This window comes from Carcharhinus amblyrhynchos, chromosome 4 (genome assembly GCF_965287045.1).
Source record: "Carcharhinus amblyrhynchos chromosome 4, sCarAmb.v2.hapA, whole genome shotgun sequence".
In the NCBI taxonomy this organism is placed as follows: Eukaryota; Metazoa; Chordata; class Chondrichthyes; order Carcharhiniformes; family Carcharhinidae; genus Carcharhinus; species Carcharhinus amblyrhynchos.
In genome coordinates, this window is record NC_137327.1 from 92,215,874 (window position 1) to 92,233,943 (window position 18,070).

The 18,070-nt window shown below is 43.4% G+C and overlaps 1 protein-coding gene across 2 annotated transcripts in view; it reads left to right on the forward strand.

The window, feature by feature from the left end:
- The first annotated feature begins 12,158 nt into the window (after window positions 1–12,158).
- xkrx (XK related X-linked) overlaps window positions 12,159–18,070 on the forward strand; it is a 28,966-nt gene continuing 23,054 nt past the window's right edge. For both annotated transcript variants that reach the window (XM_080187548.1, XM_080187549.1), the window contains exon 1: window positions 12,159–12,829. The gene's annotated coding sequence lies outside the window, so the exon portion shown is untranslated. The remainder of the gene's footprint in view (window positions 12,830–18,070) is intronic.

Here is an 18,070-nt window from a genome sequence, read left to right on the forward strand (position 1 = left end):
AGAAATGCCAGTCTATTCTCTAAACTATTGAATCATCTATTCCTGATCTTTCTCCTTTCCCCTTCTTTACAGCTAAGCCGCCTGTGCGGTTGTGAACTTGGTTCTACCTATAGACCCAGACAGACAAGTATTCACTACTGAATGCTAGTTAGAATGCAAGACATTCCCAGGAGATCACCGCATTACCTACCTGCTCCCCTCTCTGTCCGCACTCTTAAACAGTGAGACACCTTCTCAAACGTACCATCCATGTGGCATTCAGACTCACGGATGCACTGCAGTTTCCTCAGCTGCTGCTCAAACTCCAAAATCTGGAACTTAAGCTCCCCGAATGATGGTACTTCCAAAACCATTATAGTGCAAGACTTCAGAAGCATTCTGGGGTTATCACATAGCACAAGATGTGCATTTAATGGGACTGAGGTACCGACCATATCTCTATGTTATTTCTAGCTAAATTTAATATACATAAACTAAAGATTTTCTTTTACCCTTACAAGGTATTTTTATCCCTGATGCTTTTTTACCTTTATCCCTGATGCCTGCACTACCTCTAGGCACTGACCACTCTGTTGCTTTGTCCCTAGATTTCTTTCAGGTCCTTGCTCCCTATCTTTAGGCTTTCTTGGTGCAAGAACTACCGTTTTGAACCAAATCATGATAAAATTTGTTGTTTGTCTGAAATCTTATGCAGAACCATTGAAAAAAATTTCCATTTTAAAGTCAGATGATAATTCATCAGGAATTCTTATGAGGTCATCCATTTTGTAGGAATAACAGCAAAATAGACTATTATTTAAATGGTAAAAAAAATTGCAGCATGCTGCTGTGCAAAGGGACCTGGGTGTCCTTGTGCAGGAATCGCAAGGAATTGGTTTGCAGGTGCAGTAGGTAATTAAGAAGACAAGTGGAATTTTGTCCTTCATTGCTAGAAGGATGGAGTTTAAAAACAACAAGATTATTTTGCAGCTGCACAAGGTGCTGGTGAGGCCACACCTGGAGTACTAAGTACAGTTTTGGTCTCCTTACTTGAGAAAGGATATACTGGCACTGGAGGAGGTGCAGAAGAGATTCACTAGGTTGATTCCGGAGTTGAGAGGGTTGGCTTATGAGGAGAGACTGAGTAGACTGGGGCTATACTCATTGAAGAATGAGGAGAGATCTTATGAAAACATATACGATTATGAAGGGAATAGATAAGATAGAAGCAGGAAAGTTGTTTCCACTGGCGGGTGAAACTAGAACTATGGGGCATAGTCTCAAAAAAAAGGAAGTAGATTTAGGACTGAGTTGAGGAAGAACTTCTTCACACAAAGGGTTGTGAATCTGTGGAATTCCCTGCCCAGTGAAGCAGTTGAGGCTACCTCACTGAATGTTTTTAAGGCAAGGATAGATAAATTTTTGAACAGTAAAGGAATTAAGGGTTATGGTGACCGGGGGGATTAGTGGAGTTGAGTCCACAAAAAGATCAGCCATGATTTTAATGAATGGCGGAGCAGGCCCGAGGGGCCAGATGGCCTACTCTTGATCCAAGTTCTTATGTTCTTAACACGAATAGAAATAGGCAATTGTAAATTGTGAGATTTTTGTTCTAATAGCAAAATTTGATACAAATCACATCATTGATAGCAGGGAAGATGACCTAATATTTGATCAGAGAGGTAGGTTTTAAGGTTCTCTACCATAGAAAGCACTTGAGGCCAAAACATTGTATGTTTTCAAGGAGTTAACTATAGCTTATGGGGCTAAATGGATCAAAGCAAAGTGGGGAAAAGTGGCAACAGGTTACTGATTTGGATGATCAGCCATGATGATAATGAATGGCACAGCAGGCTCGAGGGGCTGAATGGCCTATTTCTGCTGGTATTTTCTACATTTCCAGCCCAGATCCACCTGAGGGTAAGTGAAGTCCTGGACCGATGAAGTGCCTTCCAAGAAATTGGTAAAACCTGCCAAGCAATGAAAGTACTGAGAGAAGAAATATGTTGAACAGCAGTCTTTCAATGGCCATGGCTGCAGCCCTTAAGTGTAACTAATCAAAGCCTTCCCACCTTGTCAGTTTCATTGAAGAATCTTTCCCCATTGTGGACTTGCATCAGTGATCTTGGCAAGGTGTAGACACAGTGTGGAAGCTGTACTTTGTTGGGAAAGAAGGAAACTTTGTGAGATAGGCTCTTAATTATGTTTTTAATCACTTCAAAATCTTTCCTGCCAAACCAATAAGGGTACCCCAAAGGACCTGGCACTTGCACAGCAAGAGCTGGAAGATAGTAGGATGGCATTGGATTCCAATCAAATGTCACTTTTTGAGACTTTCCTACTCTGCATTCACTGGAACCAGTCTCCACATTTCTGGTATAGTTCTGATGTTTACCTTGCTTATACACACCTTGATTTGGTGTGCAGCACCAAAATGAATTTCTAATCACATGTTCCAGTGCAAAACTTCATAGAAAGTCTATTGGCAAGTTTAAGTGTAAGGTACGGTTAACACAAAACTGTGTTCTTTGAAGAAAAGGAGAATTATGAGTGTGAGGCCAGTTTGTTGTTTTCAGTGTCAGATGCGGGAGGTCCTGGAGGCTCCTGGCCTCCCATATCTGTGCCGGGTGCATCGAGCTGCGGTTCCTAAAGGACTGTGTTAGGGAACTGGAGCTGCAGCTGGAAGACCTTCGTCTGGTCAGGGAAAATGAGGAGGTGATAGACAGGAGCTACTGGCAGGTGGTCACACACTGGGGCTATGGGAGGCAGGCAAGTGAGTCACAGTCAGGAAGGAGAAAGCTCAGGTGCTAGAGAGCACCTTGGTGGATGTGCCCCTCAACAATATGTACTCCTGTTTGAGTACTGTTTGGGGGGGACAGCCCACCTGGTGGAAGCAGCAGTGGCTGTGTCTCTGGCACAGAGTCCGGCCCTGTAGCTCAGAAGGGTAAGGAAAGGAGGAGAAAGGCAGTATTAATTGAGGACTCTACAATGAGGGTGTCTGACAGGCGATTTTGTGGAGGCAGACGGGAAATTCAGATGGTAGTTTGCCTCCCTGGTGCCGGGATCCAGGATGTTTCTAATCGCGTCCCAGAAATCCTGGAGTGGGAGGGAGAGAAGCCAGAGTAGTGGTACATATTGGTACCGCTGACGTAGGTAGGAAAAGGGAAGGGGTCATGAAAGGAGAATATAGGGAGTTAGGTAGACAGTTGAGAAGGAGGCACGCAAAGGTAGTAATCTCGGGACTGCTGCCTGTGCCACGGGAAAGTGAGAGCAGGAATGAAAAGAGGTGGAGGATAAATGCGTGGCTGAGGGATTGGAGCAGGGGGCAGGGATTCAGGTTCCTGGATCATTGGGACCTCTTTAGGGGCAGGTGTGGCCTCTACAAAAAGGACAGGTGGCACTTGAATCCCAGGGGGACCAATATCCTGGTGGGAAAGTTTGCTAAGGCTCCTGGGGAGAGTTTAAACTAGAATGGTTGGGGGAAGGGAATCGAAATGAAGTGACTGGGAGAGAGGAGGTTAGATTGCAAAAAGAGAGAGATTGTCAACAGTGTGAAAGGGAGGATAGGCAGGTGATGGGGAATGCTCAGGCCGAAGGTTTGAGATGTGTCTATTTTAACGCTAGGAGTGTTGTGAACAAAGTGGATGAGCTTAGAGCGTGGATCACTACTTGGAAATGTGATGTGGTGGCCATTACAGAGACTTGGATGACTCAGGGACAGGACTGGATACTTCAAGTGCTGGGTTTCAGATGTTTCAGGAGGGACAGGGAGGGAGGCAAAAGAGGTGGGGGAGTGGCACTGTTGATCAGGGATAGTGTCACAGCTGTAGAAATGGTGAACTCTGTGGAGGGATTGTCCACGGAGTCTCTGTGGGTGCAAGTTTGGAACAGGAAGGGGTCAATAACTTTACTGGGTGTTTTCTATAGGCCGCCCAATAGTAACAGGGATGTTGAGGAGCAGAAAGGGAAATAGGTCCTGGAGAGATGTAATAATAACAGAGTTGTTGTGACAGGAGACTTTAATTTCCCAAATATTGATTGGAACTTGCCTAGGATTAGGGGTTTGGATGGAGAGAAGTTTGTTAGGTGTGTTCAGGAGGGTTTTTGACACGGTATTTGGATAAGCCTACAAGAGGAGAGGCTGTACTTGATTTGGTATTGGGTAATGAACCTGATCAGGTATCAGATCTCTCAGTGGGACAGCATTTTGGGGATAGTGATCTTAACTCTATCTCCTTTACATTAGCATTGGAGAGAGATAGGATCAGGCAGGCTAGGAAAGTGTTTATCTGGAGTAAGGGGAATTATGAAGCCATCAGGCAGGAAATTAAAGGCATAAATTGGAAGGAGGTTTTCTCGGGGAAATGTACAGAAGTAATGTGACAGATTTTCAAGGAATGTTTGTCTGGAGTTCTGCACGACAATGTTCCGATGAGACAGAGAAGTTTTGGTAGGTTACAGGATCCGTGGTGCACGAAAGTTGTAATGAATCTAGTCAAAAAGAAAAGTTTATAAAAGGTTCAGGGAGCTAAGTAATATTAGGGATCTAGGGGAGTATACAACTTGTAGAAAGGAATTTAAGAAGCAAATTAGGAGAGCCAGAAGGGGTCATGAGAAGGCCTTGGCAGGTAAGATTAAGGAAAACTCTAAGGTGTTCTACAAATATGTGAACAGCAAAAGGATGAGATGTGAAGGAATAGGACCTATAAAATGTGACGGTGGGAAAGTTTGTACAGAACCGGTAGAAATACCAAAAGTGCTCAATGAATAATTTACTTCAGTATTCACGGTAGAAAAGGATCTTGGTGGTTGTACTGCAGGTTTGCGGCAGACTGAGAAGCTTGAATATGTGGACATTAAGAAAGAGGAGCTTTTGAAAAGCATCAAGTTAGATAAGTCATCAGGACCGGATGGGATGTACCCCAGGTTACTGTGGAAGACGAGGGAAGAGATTGCAGAGCCTCTGGCAATTATCTTTGCTTCATCGATGGAGATGGGAGAGGTTCCGGAGGATTGGAGGATTGCGGATGTGGTTCCTCTATTCAAGAAAGGGAGTAGCGATAGCCCAGGAAATTATCGACCGGTAAGTCTAACCTCATTGGTTGGTAAGTTGATGGAGAAGATCCTGAGAAACAGGATTTATGAACATTTGGAGTAATATGATCAAAAATAGTCAGCACAGCTTTGTCAAAGGCAGATCATGCCTTAAGAGTCTGGTTGAGTTTTCTGAAAGTGTGACTAAACACATTGATGAAGGAAGAGCGGTAGATGTGATATATACGGACTTCAGCAAGGCATTCAATAAGATCCCCTATGCAAGGCTTATTGAAAAAGTGAGGGGGCATGGGATCCAAGGGGACATTGCTTTGTGGATTCAGAAATGGCTTGCCCGCAGAAGGCAAAGAGTAGCTCTGGATGGGTCTTTTTCTGCATGGAGGTCGGTCACCAGTGGAGTGCCCCAGGGATCTGTTCTGGGACCCTTGCTGTTTGTGATTTTTATAAATGACCTGGATGAGGAAGTGGAGGAATGAGTTGGTAAGTTTGCTGATGACATGAAGGTTGGAGGTATTGTGAATACTGTGGAGGGATGTTAGTAGTTGCAACCAGACACAGATAGGATGCAAGACTGGGCGGAGAAGTGGCTGATGGACTTCAAATCAGATAAGTGTGTGGTGGTTCATTTTGGCCGATCAAATGGGATGAAGGAATATAATACTAAGGGTAAGACTCTTAGCAGTGTGGAAAGTCAGAAGGATCTTGGGGTCCGGGTTCATAGGACTCTCAAATCGGCTTCACAGGTAGAGGATTAAGTTTAGGAGTCGGGAGATAATGCTGCAGCTGCATAAGACCCTGGTCAGACCCCACTTGGAGTATTGTGCTCAGTTTTGGTCGCCTCATTACAGGAAGGATGTGGAAGCCATTGAAAGGGTGCAGAGGAGATTTACAAGGATGTTGCCTGGCTTGGGTGGCATGCCTTATGAGGATAGGTTATGAGAGCTCGGTCTTTTCTCCTTGGAGAGAAGAAGGATGAGAGGTGACCTGATAGAAGTGTATAAGATGTTGAAAGGTATTGATCGGGTGGATTCTCAGAGGCTTTTTCCCAGGGCTGAAATGGTTGCCACAAGAAGACACAGGTTTAGGGTGCTGGGGAGTAGGTACAGAGGAGATGTCAGGAGTAAGTTTTTCACTCAGAGAGTGGTGGGTGCGTGGAATCGGCCATCGGCGGTGGTGGCGGATTCGATAGGATCTTTTAAGAGACTTCTGGATGAGTACATGGGACTTAGTAGGATTGAGGGTTATAGATAAGCATAAGAACATAAGAAATAGGAGCAGGAGTAGGCCATCTAGCCCTTCGAGCCTGCCCTGCCATTCAATAAGATCATGGCTGATCTGTTGTGGCTCAGTTCCACTTTCCCGCCCTCTCCCCATAACCCTTAATCCCCTCTCTTATCAAGAACCCATCAACCCGCTTCTTAAAAATATTTAGCGAGGCAGCCTCCACCACTTCAACGGGCAGAGAGTTCCAGGGATTCACCACCCTTTGAGTGAAGAAGTTCCTCCTCAACTCCGTTCTAAACCGCCTCCCCTTTATCTTGAGGCTGTGCCCCCTAGTCCTACTGTCTTTTTTGAGCGGGAAGAGTCTCTCCACCTCTATCCTATCCATCCCATTCATCATCTTGTACATCTCAATGAGATCTCCCCTCATTCTTCTAAACTCTAACGAGTACAAGCCTAGTTTATTCAGCCTCTCCTCATAGCTCAATCCCCTCAACTCCGGTATCAGCCTAGTAAACCTCCTCTGCACTCCCTCCAGGGCCAAAATATCCTTGCGTAGGTGCGGCGCCCAAAACTGCACACAGTACTCCAGCTGCGGCCTCACCAATGCCCTATACAGCTGCAGCAAGACCTCCCTACTTTTATATTCAATCCCCCTCGCTATGAAGGCCAACATCCCATTCGCCTTCCTGACCACCTGCTGCACCTGCAAGCTGGGTTTTTGCGACTCATGCACAAGGACCCCGAGGTTCCTCTGCACCGTCGCCTGCTGCAGTTTTTCGCCACGTAAGTAATAGTCCTTCCTACCATTCTTCCTACCAAAGTGGACCACCTCACACTTGCCAACATTAAATTCCATTTGCCATTTCCTGGCCCATTCGCCCAGCCTATCTAGATCCTTCTGCAGACTCTCCACACCCTCCGCACAATTTGCCTTTCCCCCAATCTTGGTGTCATCAGCAAATTTCGACACCCTGCACTCGGTTCCCTCCTCCAGATAAGCCTAGTAGGTAGAGATGTTCAGCGCAACTTGTGGGCCAAAGGGCCTGTTTGTGCTGTAGTTTTTCTACGTTCTAAGTTCTATGAGCCATTTTGCCAAGTTTTTGGGAAAAGGCATCAACCTGAGGGAGTGAGTGAGGTTAATTGTCATAGGTAAATGACTAAGGTTTCTTTAAGCAAGCAGTGTTATTAAGGTATTATTGAGGAACTAATGGTTCTCTGCTACTGATGCCACTGCAGTCAAGAACAGTCGCAGATTATGTTTTCAACAAAATTGTGTTTTATTTTTGTTGCAAGATTTCATATACAAAAATCAAATGCTTTCATAAAATTGCAGTGACGTATAAAGACAAGACTGCGCCGATTCAATTTCTAGTCTGTGCTAAAAATAGTTGTCCGGGACACCAATTTCAGTATGCAATTATCCTCATTTCAAGGGGAAAGGCTATCTTCCCTTTCTTAACTGCATTCCAATAAACTCTGCTGGATGTCAGATGAAAACAGGCTATATAGATGATCAGAGTTTTGACACTGCAAGCTCAAACATAAAAACTGCCATTGGACTGCTTGTGCCTATGACTTTTTTAAAAATTCCTTCACGGGCATTGCTGGCTAGACCAGCACTTTTATTGGCCATTATTAATTGCCCTTGAATAGGTGGTAGTGAGGCGCCTTCTTGAAGCACTGTAGTCCATGTGGTAAAGGTACACCCACAGCGCCGATGGGGAGGGAGTTCTAGGATTTTGGCCCAATAATATTGAAGGAATGGTGATATAGTTCTAAGTAAAGATGTTATGTTGCTTGGAGGGGAACTTATAGGTGATACTGTTCCCATACATCCGCTGCCCTTGTCCTTCTAGATGGTAGAGGTTTCAGGATTGGAATCTGTACCCCAGCAAGGCTTAATGCCAGGAGAGATGGGGAAATAAGTTCTTTAGTTTCTTATATTAAAGAGTTAGGGTCACAGACAAAACATTGTAATTTGTCTTTTCTCTTTATAGTCACTGACAGATGAGCTATGTGTTGCCAATATTTTCTTTTTTTATATATTTTTTGGAAGAGTCAATGAAAATAAACTGGGGAAAAAGGCAAACTATATATAGCTCAACAGCTGTGATAGAAAATTCAGAAGATTTTTTGTTATGCGATTGTTGGTGCTAGCCTCTGCACTTTTCCCTGATCTCTGGTCTATTACAAATCTAGCATTGGTGATTGAGGGTAGAGGTTAGTCAGTCATCCTGGGAACATGATTTGTTTTTTTGAGCTGTGGTTTAGCTTTATTCACAGCTGAAATGTGACTATAAAGCAGAACAACATTTATCTTCGAGGTGTGTTGGGTTGGAGCAAATTACTGTACAGAAATAGAGAGGCTCCAGGCCATAATTTGAAAGCATGAAAATGTTAAAATTAACTAGGAGCAATGCAGGTCAACAAACACAGGAGTGATGTGCAAACTAGTTTACAGGTAACAATGTTTTGGATAACTTCAAAGTTATGGAAAGTAGAACATGGGTGGATTGGAATAATCTGGTCTAAAGGTAGCAAAGACATAGACAAGCATTTCAGCAGCTGACAAACTGGGGTCAGGAAAAGAATCAGGTTATGTTATGGAGGCAGAAATAGGGGTTTTAGTGAAGGTATGATTGAAAACTTAGCTCAGAGTCAAATACGACACCAAAGCTGCCAAATATCTGGTTCTGTCTCAGACAGGCAGCATGGTCACACAGTGGTTAAGCACTGCTGCCTCACAGGGGAATTATGTGGAGAAAGCGGGAAAGTGGAACTGATCCACTTCAGATCAGCCATGATCTTATTGAATGGCGCGGCAGGCTCAAAGGGCTAGATGGCCTACTCCTGCTCCTATTTCTTATGTTTTTATGCACAGCACCAGGGACCCGGGTTCGATTTCCGGTTTGGGTCACTGTCTGTGTGGAGTTTGCATGTTCTCTCTGTGTCTGTGGGGGTTTCCTCCGGTTGTTCGACTTTTCACAGTATGTAGTCGTTTCCACCAGACATGCTGGTTAGGTGCACTGGCCATGCTAAATTCTCCCTCAGCATACCCGAACAAGTGCAGAGTGTGGGATTTTCACAGTAACTGCATTGCAGTGTTAACATGAGCCTACTTGTGACACTAATAAATGAACTAAACTAAACATTTGCCTGAGAACATAATGGAGTCCGTGACAGGGGCATAGGGGGGCACATTTGTAGCAGGGGCTGAAGCTGGGAATGGCTCTGGTCTTCCCAACATTTACATGGAGGGGATTACTGCTTTTCCAAGTTCCACTGGCATTGCCTGATTTCCCCCTCACCCGCCCCTCGCCTCCCGCCACCACTCACCTGCTGCTGTAACCCTTATTTATGCCTTTATTACCTCTAGACTTGAACAGTTCAATGCACACTTGGTCAGCCTCCCTTTTTTCACTCAATGTACATTTGAGCTCATCCAAAATTCTGCTGCCTGTATCCTAACTGATAAAGTCCCATTCATAAATCACTCCTTGCTCTGTCCCGACCGAACAATGCCCTGATTTTAAAATTCTTCCCTGGCCCTGCCCCTCCTTATCTCTGTCACCTACTCCAGCTGTACCACCCTCTGTGATCTCTGTATTCCTCTCATTCTAACCTGTTTCTTATGGCTTGGTGTCAAATTTTGTTGCTAATACTTCTAAGAAGCTACTTTTTCTATTATGTTAAAGGTGTTACGTCAATGCAGTTAAAGGCTAACACCCTTAACGAAGATGGACAGATCAAATAAATTCACAATGCAAGAAATTTGAATCGAAAACCATCAAATTCTGAACATATACACAGCTCAGTCCAGCTGCAAGGGAGAAAATAGATCTACATTAAAAGTGTGCCCTTCCATTGAAGCTTTCAAACAATGATAGACCTGCTGCTGCATATTCCTAATTTTATTTCTGTGTTCTGCTGGAAGTGAGGGAGTCACACACAGATTTCATAAGAAGAAGTAATAGGCTACAAGACCCAAGGACCAGTTGGAGTTGCAGGCTGCAGATTGATAGGATTCATTGAGAATGCAAATAAGTTCTCCAGCATAGTTGTCTTTACACATCCAAATCATCCCAATAGATGTAGAGTTTTGAGTGGTTCATAAACACTGACCTGTGATTACTTCAGTACTCTGACTTTTCGAAGGAAGGTTAACATCTGTGGAATCAAATAAAAACTGAAAATGCTGAAGGCACTCAGCAAGATAGGTAATATTTGTGGATAAAATTGGGTTAACATTTTAAGTCTTCTGCCCCTTCATTATGAACTTCATATCAGAAACATTAACCTCCATCCCTGCACAGATTTTCAAAAAGTACAATTCATCCAAAATGTCTTTTCATCTTGACCATATGGGCAACAACTAGTGCAGATACTAAAACAATGGCTTCCCTTATGCACCAATTCTTACACTGCGGTTTATAATTTGTACATAAATAATCTGCACATGACCAGATCTCAGAAATACCTCCAAACCGATGACGATTGCTGAGTTACTATTTCACCATGAAACCACATTCACTAATGGTATAAATGCAGTATTGCCTGAAATGACATCTTCAACCACAAACAATGTATCCTCTTTCTTCACTTCCACAATGATTTTCACATTTGCAACATCATCCTAAATGCTTAGCTTCTAAACTGATGCCCTTCCTGATTAATCTGGTGTCACCTTCGAATGGCCAATAATCTACAGCAGTGAGAGGCAACCCAAGCTAGTGTTTGGGTTGCACAAGTGACCGTCCTTTATCTCAGTGGGCTGCAAGATTGAAATCAGGCTTGTTCGCTAACCATAACCCCATGAATAAGATTAAATACATTTGATACACACTGAATATTTCATAAATTATAGAAATGTTTAATCATTTATGTATTAATAGAATTATCTAAAACAAAATATTTACACTTGGGCACAACGGGAGCACACAGCTCTCACAAGCAATGGTGTGTGTAATCAGCATGCACCTAACTTGCCTTATTATCACTTCAATCACACCAGTAGGGAAAAAAACTACACCGAGGGAAATCAGCGCGGAATGTGGCAATCCTGCACATGGGCAATAAAATGTTTTGTGGGCTGTACTCAGATGAGTCATAGCCTCAGGTTGTTCACCACTGAGCAACAAACATGCTTCCCTAATAATTGTGGAGAAAAAAAAACTGCCAAATCTGCTGACCTTGCCTCAGTAACAAAAGCCTCCACTTTTCCTATTCCTGCTCTTGGACTCTATTACTTATTCAATTGTAGAATGTTGAGGTCCAATTTGGGCTTGTTCATCAGACACAATACCAATGGATACTCAACTGAATGCTACCATTGCCTCTGGTATCAAGCTTGCTATCATCGTAGAATTCCTACACTGCAGAAGGAGGCCATTCAGCCCATCAAGTCTACACCAATTCTCCAACAGAGCATTTTACCCAGGCCCACACCCCTGTCCTATTCCCATAACCCCACACATTTACTCTGCTAATCCCTGTAACCTATGGAGCAATTTAACATGCCCAATCTACCTAATCTGAACACTTCTGGACTGTGGGAGGAAACTGGCACGCCCAGAGAAAACCCACGCAGACACGGGGAAACTCCACACAGACAGCCACTTAAGGCTGGAATTGAACCCGGGTCCCTGGCACTGTGAAGCAGTGGGGCTAACCACTGTGCTTTAGTTTTCTCTGTTACTAACCTGATCTTTGCAATACAGCATCCACCATTCCAAAATAGTAACAAAATTGGTGTATAAACTTCGTGAGAGCATCATGTTGTAAATTCACTCTTTATTCTATTGAACTAAGATGATCAGTTTTTCCTGATTTCTCCTTTCCAATTAGCATGAAGAGTGGGCAACCAATACCCATTTCTATATAATATCCTACAGTTGGCCAAAGTTCAAGTGGCTTCCTCATCGTCACTTTTGAACTGTGTTTTACTTCATATCTTCAAACTTGTAAGGCTTTCTCGAGAGGAAACACCTTTGCAGAAAATGCAAACTTTGTCCTACGTCACTGAAGCAAACAGGAACACCTAACAGGTCTGACACCATGTGGAGAGAGAGAGAAAAAGAGCTCATCTTTCAGCTCAGAATGTCAACGATACACTAAAGTTGTTGGTCTGCAGATACTGATAACAATGTGGTGAAGTGGCAGCAATTTAATGCAAAGGTTGCATGTACCAAGCAAACACAACTTGAAATCTCTCCGATCAGGTGAGGTAACACAGTGTGAGCTGTTAACTCTTACTGGGCCGCATCCAGGCAGCCGCAACTTCTCTTTTGCAAGCTCGAACTTTCATAATCCCATAAAGCGGAGTTTTTCCAAAGTTTGTAACTTGCCAAAAAAAAAGTTTCGAAACCAGAAGCAAGAAAAAAAAGCTACAACAATACCGTACGGACTGGCTGGAGTTTATTTATTGAAGAATATTTGTCTGAGTCCCCTCCCCCGCTCCGGTTGGAGTATCTCTGTCCTCTGGCTGCCTGGGAGCAGTGTCACTGGAGCCTGCGCTGAACTGACGCTGTGTGGGCTGAGGTGGATCCTGTAACAGAGTACCGGCTGGCACCGAGTAAGTGTGCGCGCTAGAACTGTTTCTGTAAGTGTGTCTGCTACAGCACTTTCATATAGCATTGCTTTTCGCCTGTCCGTCCAGGAAAGAGTCTGAGAGCGTCGCAAAGTATTTATTTATTTTCTAAACAGGGAAGAAAGCTGGCTCAGTTGTCTATGAAGCTGCTTAATCTTGAATCATGCTTGGTAAATGCAACCTTTTTGCCAAGTTGGGTGAGGTATCATGTTTGAGCACTTCGGTGTCTTGAGGAAAAGTTCTGGCCACTCTGTTGAAACCTTGGAGACGTGTTCATTATGTCAATATGCAAAATACTGTCAACAAACAAAGTAAACCAACCAGTTGTACATCCAAATATAAAAATATACTCATTACTGGTGTTTACTGCGAACTCCAGAAGTTGTTGGTGACTTGTGAATCGCATTCTCCACCCTCCTGCCACCTGTTGAAATTGAGCATGTCAGGAAAAAAATGCACATTTTGGTTACCTTTACACTTTTTACAGTTGGCAGATTTAAGTAACTGGTGACTAAATTAATTTGATTGAGACAGTCAGGACAAAGTTTATTCCTAATTTGAACAATAAATGTGTAATATGTAGTAGCTTAAATATACTCTCAACGTCATCGTCAGTCTCTTAAATTAATTATCTAATATATTGGCCTCCAAAATAATGCTTCCTAGCTCTTGAGAAACACCTTATGGTAAGGTTTGGTCTATTATCACTCATGAATTGTGAAATTGATGTAGAATAGAAACTCTCATCATTCGCTGGCAACATCTAATCAATATTTACACATTGTGACTATCCCACAAGCTGTTTTCACTTTGCTGCTTTTAGTAATGGTGTCTTGGTTCATCACTTTATGGAATTGTTATCTTGATTTGTATGAAAACAAGTTCAGATAAATATAGTACTGAGCCACGACAGATCAGCCATGATCTTATTAAATGGCGGGGCAGGCTCGAAGGGCCAGATGGCCTACTCCTGCTCCTATTTCTTATGTTCTTATGTTCTTATGAGATGATAATGCTTACAGTGTTTTAACCAACATGCTTCTTAAAGTGTCTCTTACTGCAAGTTGCACCCCTTTTGCTTCAGGTGGTAACATCTTAGACTTTTAAATTACAATAATTATGAAAACTTTCTTGGATTTAGGTTGAAAATGGGCCTTTGACCAGAACTGGTGTTAAGTACTTCTGGCTGTGTAGAGCTGGTGCTGATCAGGGCTCTCTTCCAAAATGAGTTAGTCTGTTGCAGGAGGTAGCAATCATGCACTGAAAACAAATCACATGATTTTTGTAATTATGCATTGCAATGGTTCCAGAGTCGTTTCCATTCCTCCCCTACTTTACGATCTACTTCAACTGATAGTTTACCACTCCTGCAATTCTCATAATGATATATAGAGGACAAAGATCACGGAATTTCTATAGTACAGAAGGAAGCCATTCAGCCCATCAAGTCTGCACCTACCACAGACCCACACAGGCTCTATCTCTGTAACTTTCATTTACCCTGCTAATCCCCCTGACACTAGGGTCAATTTAGCATGGCCAATCAACCTAACCTCTATATCTTTGGACTGGGGAGAAAAAACTTACAAAAGATTCAGAGAGCTAGCTAATGTTAGAAATCTAGAAGAGTATATGGCTAATAGGAAGGATCTTAAGAAGGAAATTAGGAGAGCCAGAAGGAGTCATGAGAAGGCTTTGGCAGGCAGGATTAAGGAAAACCTTAAGGCATTCTACAAGTATGTGAAGAGCAAGAGGATAAGACGTGAAAGAATAGGACCTATCAAGTGTGACGGTGGGAAAGTTTGTATGGAACCGGAAGAAATAGCAGCAGTACTTAATGAATACTTTACTTCAGTATTCACTATGGAAAAGGATCTTGGTGGTTATAGTGCAGACTTGCAGTGGACTGAAAAGCTTGAGCATGTAGACATTAAGAAAGAGAATGTGTTGGAGCTTTTGAAAAGCATCAACTTAGATAAGTCGCCAGGACCGGATAGGATGTACCCCAGGCCACTGTGGGAGGCGAGGGAGGAGATTGCTGAACCTCTGTCGATGATGTTTGCATCATCAATGGAGATGGGAGAGGTTCTGGAGGATTGCAGATGTTGTTCCTTTATTCAAGAAAAGAAGTAGAGATAGCCCTGGAAATTGTAGACCAGTGAGTCTAACCTTAGTGGCTGGTAAGTTGATGGAGAAGATCCTGAGAGGCAGGATTTATGAACATTTGGAGAGGTATAATATAATTAAGAATACTCAGCTTAGCCTTGTTAAAGCAGATCATGCCTTACGAGGCTGATTGAATTTTTTGAAGATGTGACCAAACACACTGATGAAGGAAGAGCAGTAGATGTAGTATATACGGACTTCAGCAAGGCATTTGATAAGGTCCCCTACGCAAGGCTTATTGAGAAAGTGAGGGGGCATGGGATCTGAGGGGGCATGGGATCCAAGGGCACATTGCTTTGTGGATCCAGAACTGGCTTGCCCGCAGAAGGCAAAGAGTGGTTATAGATGGGCCATACTCTGCATGGAGGTCGGTCATCAGTGGAGCGCCCCAGGGATCTGTTCTGGGACTCTTACTCTTTATGATTTTTATAGATGACCTGGATGAGGAAGTAGAGGGATGGGTTGGTAAGTTTGCTGATGACACAAAGGTTGGAGGTGTTGTAGATAGTGTGGAGGGATGTCAGAAGTTGCAGCCAGACATTGATAGGATGCAAGATTGGGCGGAGAAGTGACAAATGGAGTTCAACCCAGATAGGTGTGAAGTGGTTCATTTTGGCAGGTCAAATAGGATGGCAGAATATAATATTAATGGTAGGACTCTTGGCAGTGTGGAAGATCAGAAGGATCTTGGGGTCCGAGTTCGTAGGATGCTCAAAGCAGCTGCGCATTTTGAAGCTGTGGTTAAGAAGGCGTATGGTGTACTGGCCTTCATCAATTGAGGAATTGAGTTTAGGAGTCAAGAAATAACGTTGCAGCTATATAGGACCCTGGTCAGACCCCACTTGGAGTACTGTGCTCAGTTCTGGTCATCTCATCGCAGGAAGGATGTAGAAGCCATAGAAAGGGTGCAGAGGAGATTTATAAGGATGTTGTCTGGATTGGGGAGCATGCCTTATGAGGATAGGTTGAGGGAGCTCGGGCTTTTCTCCTTGGAAAGACGAAGGATAAAGGTTGACCTGATAGAGGTGTATAAGATCTTGAGAGGTATTGATTGAGTGGATAGCCAGAGGCTTTTTCCCAGGGCTGAAATGGTTGCCACAAGAGGACACAGGTTTAAGGTGCTGGAGAGTAGACATAGCAGAGATGTCAGAGTGGTGAGCACATGGAATGGGCTGCCAGCAACAGTGGTGGAGGCGGATTCGATAGGGTCTTTTAAGAGACTTTTAGATAAGAACATAAGAACATAAGAACATAAGAAATAGGAGCAGGAGTAGGCCATCTAGCCCTTCGAGCCTGCCCCGCCATTCAATAAGATCATGGCTGATCTGTTGTGGCTCAGTTCCACTTTCCCGCCCTCTCCCCATAACCCTTAATCCCCTCTCTTATCAAGAACCCATCAACCCGCTTCTTAAAAATATTTAGCGAGGCAGCCTCCACCACTTCAACGGGCAGAGAATTCCAGAGATTCACCACCCTTTGAGTGAAGAAGTTCCTCCTCAACTCCATTCTAAACCGCCTCCCCTTTATCTTGAGGCTGTGCCCCCTAGTCCTACTGTCTTTTTTGAGCGGGAAGAGTCTCTCCACCTCTATCCTATCCATCCCATTCATCATCTTATACGTCTCAATGAGATCTCCCCTCATTCTTCTAAACTCTAACGAGTACAAGCCTAGTTTATTCAGCCTCTCCTCATAGCTCAATCCCCTCAACTCCGGTATCAGCCTAGTAAACCTCCTCTGCACTCCCTCCAGGGCCAAAATATCCTTGCGCAGGTGCGGCGCCCAAAACTGCACACAGTACTCCAGCTCCAAACTATAAGATAGTAAGATAGAGGGTTATAGGTAAGCCTAGTAATCTCTAAGGTAGGGACATGTTTGGCACAACTTTGTGGGCCGAAGGGCCTGTATTGTGCTGTAGTTTTTCTATGTTCTATGTTTCTATGAAACCAGAGCCCACGGGGGAAACCCATGCAACCACAGGGAGAAAGTGCAAACTCCGCACACATTGACCCGAGGTCAGAATTGAACCTGGGTCTCTGGCGCTGTGAGGCAGCAGCACTAACCACTGCACCGCTCTCTAAGTAGTGTCTGTGTGAGTGGGGTTGGATGGTTGTGGAACATCATCTTAAATGCTTTTGTTTCCCTAGATTGTCCTTGGAATGTACACATTTTTTCTGCCTCTCTTGTTTGCATCACTCTCTGTCTCCTGCTTGTCTTTGCGCTTGTGGTACACCTGTCTATGCCATCTACGTGATCATTTGCAACCTTGCTAGGTTTTAATATATTAGAAAAGATTCTGTCAATGAAAACAATATACCGTCTGTCAGAATCCTTCCATTTATTGAAAAGGATGGAAGCAAAGTGATAGTTCCATTATCAATGATTTAAAGAAGATGCAGACTAAATATTCCTTGGAGGGGTGAGAAGAATGACTGATAGGGTAAACATGTGGGATTATAGGGATAGGGCCTGGGTGGGATTGTTGTCGGTGCAGTCTTGATGGGCTGAATGGTCTCCTTCTGCACTGTTGGGATTCTATAATCTTAAGTGACAGTGTCGGAATAGTGAATAACAACACTGGTTGTTTGACAAACATAAATTACCTAAACATTTCTTGTTTAAACATCCCGATAATAGGTTTCATATTTAGTACGGTCACCCTTTTTCCTTCACAGACAGGACTTCCAGACAGCAAGTAATGCTACAGTTGGAATGGTTAATCTTGCAGTCAGTCATTAAAATATTTCTGGGAGTTGCAAGCTGGGAACTGCCGGCCTTGTTGAGTTTCTTGTCATGTTTTCTGTGGAATGGTTTCTGTTTTCAGAATAAGAAAATAAATCTTTCAACAGAGTTAAGAGCAATTTTGGCCAGAAATTACTGTTGATGATAATGGATGAATGTTTAACATTTTTTAATTGCTATTGCTGTTAAACTAGCAAAGGAACATCAGATGATCATAAAGAGACAGTGGTAATGCTATTAGACTTGTAATCTAAAGGCCTGACCTAATGCTCTGGGGTTCAATTCCATCATGGCAGAAACTGGAATTTAAGTTCAATTAAT